Below are 6,908 nucleotides of genomic sequence, written 5' to 3'. Positions count from 1 at the left end.
GCCAGACAGTTGGGAAACCTTGTTGTGACTATTAGTAACTCTGGTTTAGAAGGTGTTTTGTCTTCAGATGTTATCAAACAAAGCATGTTCGATGAAGAGATAAGAAGAAAAGATATAAAAGTTGATAATTTACATGCTCTTGTTGCTGAGAATCATGGAAGAAACAAGAGTAAGGGACTTAAAGACCGTGGTAACTCAAAAGAGAGGTCTAGGTCTAGAAACAAAGAGACTAGGACGTATCATTAATGTAACAAACCTGGCCATATAAAAAAGTTTTGTTATCGTTGGAAGAAAGAACAAAGTAAGAAGCAAGACTCACGAAAAGAGGAAGATGATAAAAATAATGCAACAATTATTTCTCAGAGCGATAATGTTGTCACATTGATTTGTGCAACCAGTAGTGTCATCATGTAGAGAGTTCAAACACAAAGTTAGTATTAGATTCAGGTGATTCATACTATTGTGTTTCCAAAAGAGAGTATTTCATGAAGTATCAATCTTGTGATTTTGGTAGTGTAAAGATGGGAAACAAGAGCTCAGCTAGCATAGTTGGGTTATGCCTTTATTGTCTGCAAATGTCCTCGATCAAGAAGGATTTCGACATAACTTTTGTGATGGTAAGTGGAAATTGTCTAAGGATTCAATAATAGTCGCTCGAGGTGAGTTGTGTGGCTTTTTGTATAAAATAAACTTGAGTATATGTTCTTTTGAGTTGAATGCTGTAAAAGAAAAGAATTCTCTAAATTTGTGGCATTGAAGGCTAAGACATATGAGCGATAAGGGGATTAAATTGTTGGCGGGTAAATCTTTTATCCTTATTGAAAAAATAGTTTCTCTTGACCTTCGTGGTCATTGTTTTGCAAGTAAGCAACATAGAATTTTCTTTTTTGGGAAGTCCACAGAAGTAAAGGAAAATTGGAGTTTATATATATTATGTCACTTTTATTGATGATGCTACTCGAAAAACTTGGGTGTATATGTTGAAGACAAAAAGCAAAATGTTTGAAATTTTTAGGAAGTTTCATGTCATGGTAGAAAATGAGACCAAAAGAAAAATGAAGTGTCTTCGATCTGACAATGGTGGTGAGTATACTTTGAATAAGTTCAAGTATTATTGTTCACAACATGACATTAGACATGAGAAGACAGAGCCTAGCACACCACAACGGAATGGAGTTGCTAAGAGGATAGATAAAACCATTGTGGATAAGGTGATGTGTAAGCTTAAAATGTCTAATCTTCCTAAGAAATTTTGGGGTGAAGCAGTGCAATGTGCCGTGTATTTGATTAATCAATCTTCATCAATTCTTCTTGGTCTAGACATTCCAAAGAGAGCATGGAAGGGACACGATCCCACTTATTTGCATCTTAGAGTTTTTGGCAGCAAGACATTCATGCATGTGTCTAAAGAACAAAGATCAAAGATTGGTTCAAAGACCAATCCATGTGTTTTTGTTGGGTATAAGAATGAAGAGTATGGTTATAGGCTCTATGGTCTAGAAAAGAAAAAGGCAGTGAGAAGTAACGATGTAGTATTCTTTGAGCACGAGAAGGGTGTAGATCCTCTAAGTACAAGGTATGTTTGTACTTCAGAGTTGTGTTTTAATACTACTAATGATTCTACTTCTACTCTTTCTATTGTTCAGTTGACAAATGAGAATGTTGATGATGTACATGATAATGTTGGTAAGATACAACCTGATGTTAATGTACCAGATCATGTTGATGATGATGATCTTGATGAGTCTTCATCTGATGAAGTCATGAGGAAGATGCACATAAGAAAGTGATTCATGAAGAAGTTCATGAGCAAGGGTAGCAACTTATTCCCAAAGTGGAGGATACTCGAGCTCGAAAGTCAACTAGAGTGTGTAAACCTTCTTCAAGGTATCCAAGCTCAGAGTTCATTCTAGTTAATGAAGATGGAGAGCCAGAGAACTATCAAAAGGTCTTTTCTCATGATGAAAAAGAATGGAACCTATGAGCTACTAAAGCCTCCAAAGGGAAAGGATAGTGAGAAGATAGTGAGGTATAAAGCCAATTTAGTGGTTAAGGGATGCATCAGAAAAAGGGCATTAACTTTGATGAGATCTTCTCTCCAGTGGTAAAAATGACATCTATCAGAACAATGTTGAGATTAGCAGCAAGTCTTGATCTTGAGATAGAGCAACTTGATGTAAAATCACATTTTGACATGGTAACTTAGATAAAGAGATCTACATGGAGCAACTTGAAGGATTTGAAGAAAAAGAAAAAAATAAACTTGTTTGCAAGTTGAAGAAGAGTCTTTATGGGCTTAGATAGGCACTAAAGTAATGGTACAAAAAATTTGATTCATTTATGATAAGCAATGATTATAAACGAACTACAACTGATTCTTGTGTGTATTAAAGAAAGTTCCCTATAGGCGACTTCATCATTCTTCTTTTCTATGTAGATGATATGTTGGTAGTTGGACAAGATATATATATAAAATTCAAAATTTGAAGAATGATTTGTCCAAGTCATTTGACATGAAAGATTTTGGTCTTTCAAAACAAATCTCAGATATGGAAATTGCTCTGACAGGAAAGCTGGGAAATTATGGTTATCCCAAGAGAAGTATATTGAACGGGTGTTGGAAAGGTTTAATATAAAGCATGCTAAGTCTGTTAGTACACCATTAGCAACTCACTTTAAGCTGAGTAAGAGAGCTTACCTACAATAGAGAAAGAGAAAGAAGTTATGCCATCCATTCCTTAATCTTATGCTATTGGTTCTTTGATGTATACTACAGTGTGTATTAGACCTGATATTACACATGCAGTCGTTCTAGTGAGCCGTGTTTTAGCCAATCTAAGACTCACTGGGAAGCAGTGAAGTGGATCTTCAAATACTTGTGGGGCACCTCTTACACATGCAGTCTTTTTTTTTTTTTTTTTTTTTTTTTTTTTTTTTTTTTTTTTTATGGAGGTGGCAAGCCTATCCTTGAAGGCTATACTGATGTAGATATGGCAGGTGATCTTGATAACAGAAAGTCTTCCTCAGGTTATGTCTTTACATTTTTCAGGGAGATTCATTTCATGGCAACCAAGTTACAAAAATGCATAGCATTGTCCATATTTGAGGTAGAGTATACTACAGTAGTGGAAGCAAACAAAAAGATGTTATAGCTTAAAAGGTTCCTTCAAGAGTTGGGTTTGAAACACAGTGAGTATGTAATATTTTGTGATAGTCAGATTCCTATGGATTGGAGCAAGAATCCCATGTATTATGCTCATAATTAAGCACATTGGAATTAGAATTCATTGGCTAGGAGATGTAATTGAAGAGAATAGATTGAATCTGAAGAAAGTCCACCCGATAAGAATAGTGCATATATGTTAACTAAGGTAGTTCTCGAAAGCAAGATTGAGCTTTTTAGTAAGCTTACCAGGATGAGATTCAAGTGATAATGGATGTGATTTGAGTCTTCCCCATATTGTATTAGAGGGGGAGATTGTTGTAGGTGTCCAGCCCACTTGTTACACACGCAAGACTTTATTTTAAACTTGTGATTTGTGAGCCCAGTTGAGGCTAATTTTTTAGATTGGCCCATCTTAAAAGTCATAGTTTTTAATTTATGTGATATGGGGATGACCTAAGAAAAAAGAAAGAGTGAAAAAGAAGCAGAAAATTGGAGAGAAAGACAACAATTCAGTTTTTCAACGACTGTCAAACAGAATCTATAAAACTAGGTGATTTTCATTCTTTTTATCTCTCAAGTGTTCATCTTTTATATATGAAAGTATTGGTGGGTATTGAACCTTTGTATGATTGATTTTGGATCTTTTCCTTCAAGTTGATCATAATAAAAGAAATTTACAAGGGTGGACTCCTCACAAGTCTCGTAGTTTTTACTCTTCACATCGGAGGGGTTTTCCATGTACAATTCGTGCATGCTCTTCGCCTTTTGTCTTTCGGAATTTTGTAGTTAATTGTTGTCCATTGTTGGTTGATTGCTTGGTGATTTATTTGTAGTGTTTTGGAGAACAATTACTTGGTTACTTGTTTTGTAGGAGATCCTAGTAGGTTGTTGTTATATTGTTTGGGTCCTATCAAGAACAAAATGATTTGTGGCATTAAAAATTATAAAGAACCAAAAGTTTTGTAACTATGTACCTTATGTTGTTTCTCTATGCTAATTCAATGAGGTTATAAAAACGAGTAAATTTGTGAACATTTGGCAATCTGACCTAAAATCTCGAACAAAGACCAATTAGCACATAACAACATTATTAGGCTTTCCGATAACAATGTATAGAGTATTGAGAATTTGTAGAAATACAAGCCATTGTCTCATAAAGGTTGAAACAATTAGGATTCCTAGTGAAATACAAGTCTTGTTAAATCTGCTTCACTAATGCCTCTGATTGCAGGAACTTAAGAAATTTCGCGAAGTGTTGCAGACCAAGCTAATGCGAGGGCATGCGTCCAAATATGTCTGACACATAAAAGATACATTGGTGCGCACTTTTTCTGTCAAAACACCACTTGTAGGTATGGGCATCTGACTAGCGACATTTGAAAAGCTTTGATATGGCAGACGGCTGACCAGAGCATGGAATTTAATATGAGCCTTGTCACAAGTTGCTGAAAGAAATGCCTACAAATAAGGAAGCTTGCTGCCAAGAGAAATAGTTAGACACATTAGAAATTTTAAAGAATTCAGATAGTTAGGAACTCTGCTATTGTAAAAAGAAGATAGGAGGAAAAGGTCCATTACCATCGTTGATCAAGAAAAGTTGTTGGAGACTAAGCTCGATAGAGAATTCTTCATCATCTCTTCATCAAGTTGGTCGCAACAAGCATTTAGATCAAGCAAAAGAGTACAAGAGATTGAACTCTGCAGCTTGACTTATTTCTCTTCTCTTATGTCTCACTTTCATTTACCATCTCATTCGATTAAGTTAAGGTTGATGTAAACATATTTGCTATCTTCAAATTCAATATTACATTTGATTAACCTACTCTTGCTCCTCTATTTACCTTCACATTTGTGTGTGGTTTCCATTTTTCTGAATTGCTGCATACTTGAATTTCATACTTTAATCATCCTGATCACTTGATTGAAGTTACTACGTAGTTAAACTGTTCGAGAAAGTAGGTTAACTAAAGTGCGCATTGAGTCAGAACGCATAGTAGGTTTAGAGATAAAAATACTTGCATTTTCTTTTACCATTCTCTATCTCCAATACATGCACCCTAGAGATAGGAATACATGTACCATTCGCATTGAGAAATGCTGAACAATACGATCTAAAGAACAGAGACCTAATGCATAGACATACACTTGATTTATAAACAAGCATCCATACCATCTTCATTCCACTCTCGCGTCCTCACACACTTGGTCTAGTTTGGAATCAATGCATAACCCCAAACACTTAGCACCATTCACCCATAAACTCTCCTTTTCCCCTTAAACTCCTATATTTTCTTGCATGTGTGCATTGAGGTTAGTATAAATAATCTTCACTCTCATTAATCTGGGAACCATCTACAATTGAAGCAACGCAAGGACTGCGGTAGACTGTCAAAAAAATCCTTGTGTTCGACCCTAGACTTACCAGGAAGCCTGTGTTAGATTTATACTTGGGTTTCATTTAGGAAAGATTGTATGCATTATATAAATGAACCACAACCACTTCGACGCATCGCTTACTCTTCTGACATAGAGAAGAAATTCGTCAGTCATCACCATTAATCTAGTTATCATCTTTCACCTTCGTTCATAAGCACTTTTAAATACCAATCACAAGGCGAACAAGTATCAGAAGCTAGGTCCATCCATAAGTTTCAAGCGCAAAAGTGAAAAAAAAATCTATAAAGCAGAAGTGTAACCTCGTAAAGAAAAACAAAACAATGATGAGCACTCACATTCTAATTAGAAAATCATAAATTCCAATGAAAATATCAACAAATCAAATGAAAAACAAAATGCGGTATCTCATTTTCAATGAACAAGTTAAGAGCTTAGTGAAGAAAACAACTAATAATCTACTAAAACTTTATTTAAAATAACACATTATCAAAAAATTTAAACCATTCAAGTACTTTGATCATATATAAAGTGTTGGGAATTTATACTAAGATATAAATGAATTGAAAAAAAAAACTATATCTAAAATTCTCACTTCCATAGGTTAGAGCCAAAAAAGGTTAACAATCATGAAATAAAAAATAATTAAGAGAAGAAAATAAGAATCGATACGAAAAATACACTGGTTTGCCCCAAACTCGGGACTACGTCCAATTTTCTGCAACTACAGATTCTACTATGATGAAGATTGTAATGGTTCCAAAACTCACACTACAAATCTCTCTGAAATAGCTCAATACGAATTACTTGATTCCTTATACCACACTTTGGTATCTTGGAATTAATAATGAAAGAGAAACACTCAAAAATAAGAGAAACCGCTCTCAATAATTCACTGTCGCATATGAACTGCACACAAAAATAGAAAATAATTCTTGTTATTGTCGTCGCCCAATTTCCTTCTTGCAGCGCCTTATTTGATTTGTACCCCCCAAACCAAATTTGATTTAACGCATAATATGTGTGTGTGTGTGTGTGTATTTTGCCAAACCTAAAATACACAAATGAGCCAAGCCCAAATTCACGGCAAGCTTGAAAAACAATATATATATATATATATATTCCATCAACGCATATATGCTTCTCTATGGAGTTTTGTCTCCACAATCTCAACAGTCTCTCACTTGAAGATAAAACGATGATCTTGTCTTTCATTGCAACAAAGCTTATCATTTTGGCAAACTCCAAGACTACACTCCCTACAACTGTTATCTCTAATCTTCTTGGCAAACTCTAAGGTTTAAAATATGACCTACAAAATCAACAAAGTAACAAAACAGGAAGTCAT

The sequence above is a fragment of the Benincasa hispida genome, chromosome 11, assembly GCF_009727055.1.
Source record: "Benincasa hispida cultivar B227 chromosome 11, ASM972705v1, whole genome shotgun sequence".
Classification (NCBI taxonomy): domain Eukaryota; kingdom Viridiplantae; phylum Streptophyta; class Magnoliopsida; order Cucurbitales; family Cucurbitaceae; genus Benincasa; species Benincasa hispida.
Note: the sequence above shows the minus strand (reverse complement) of the source record.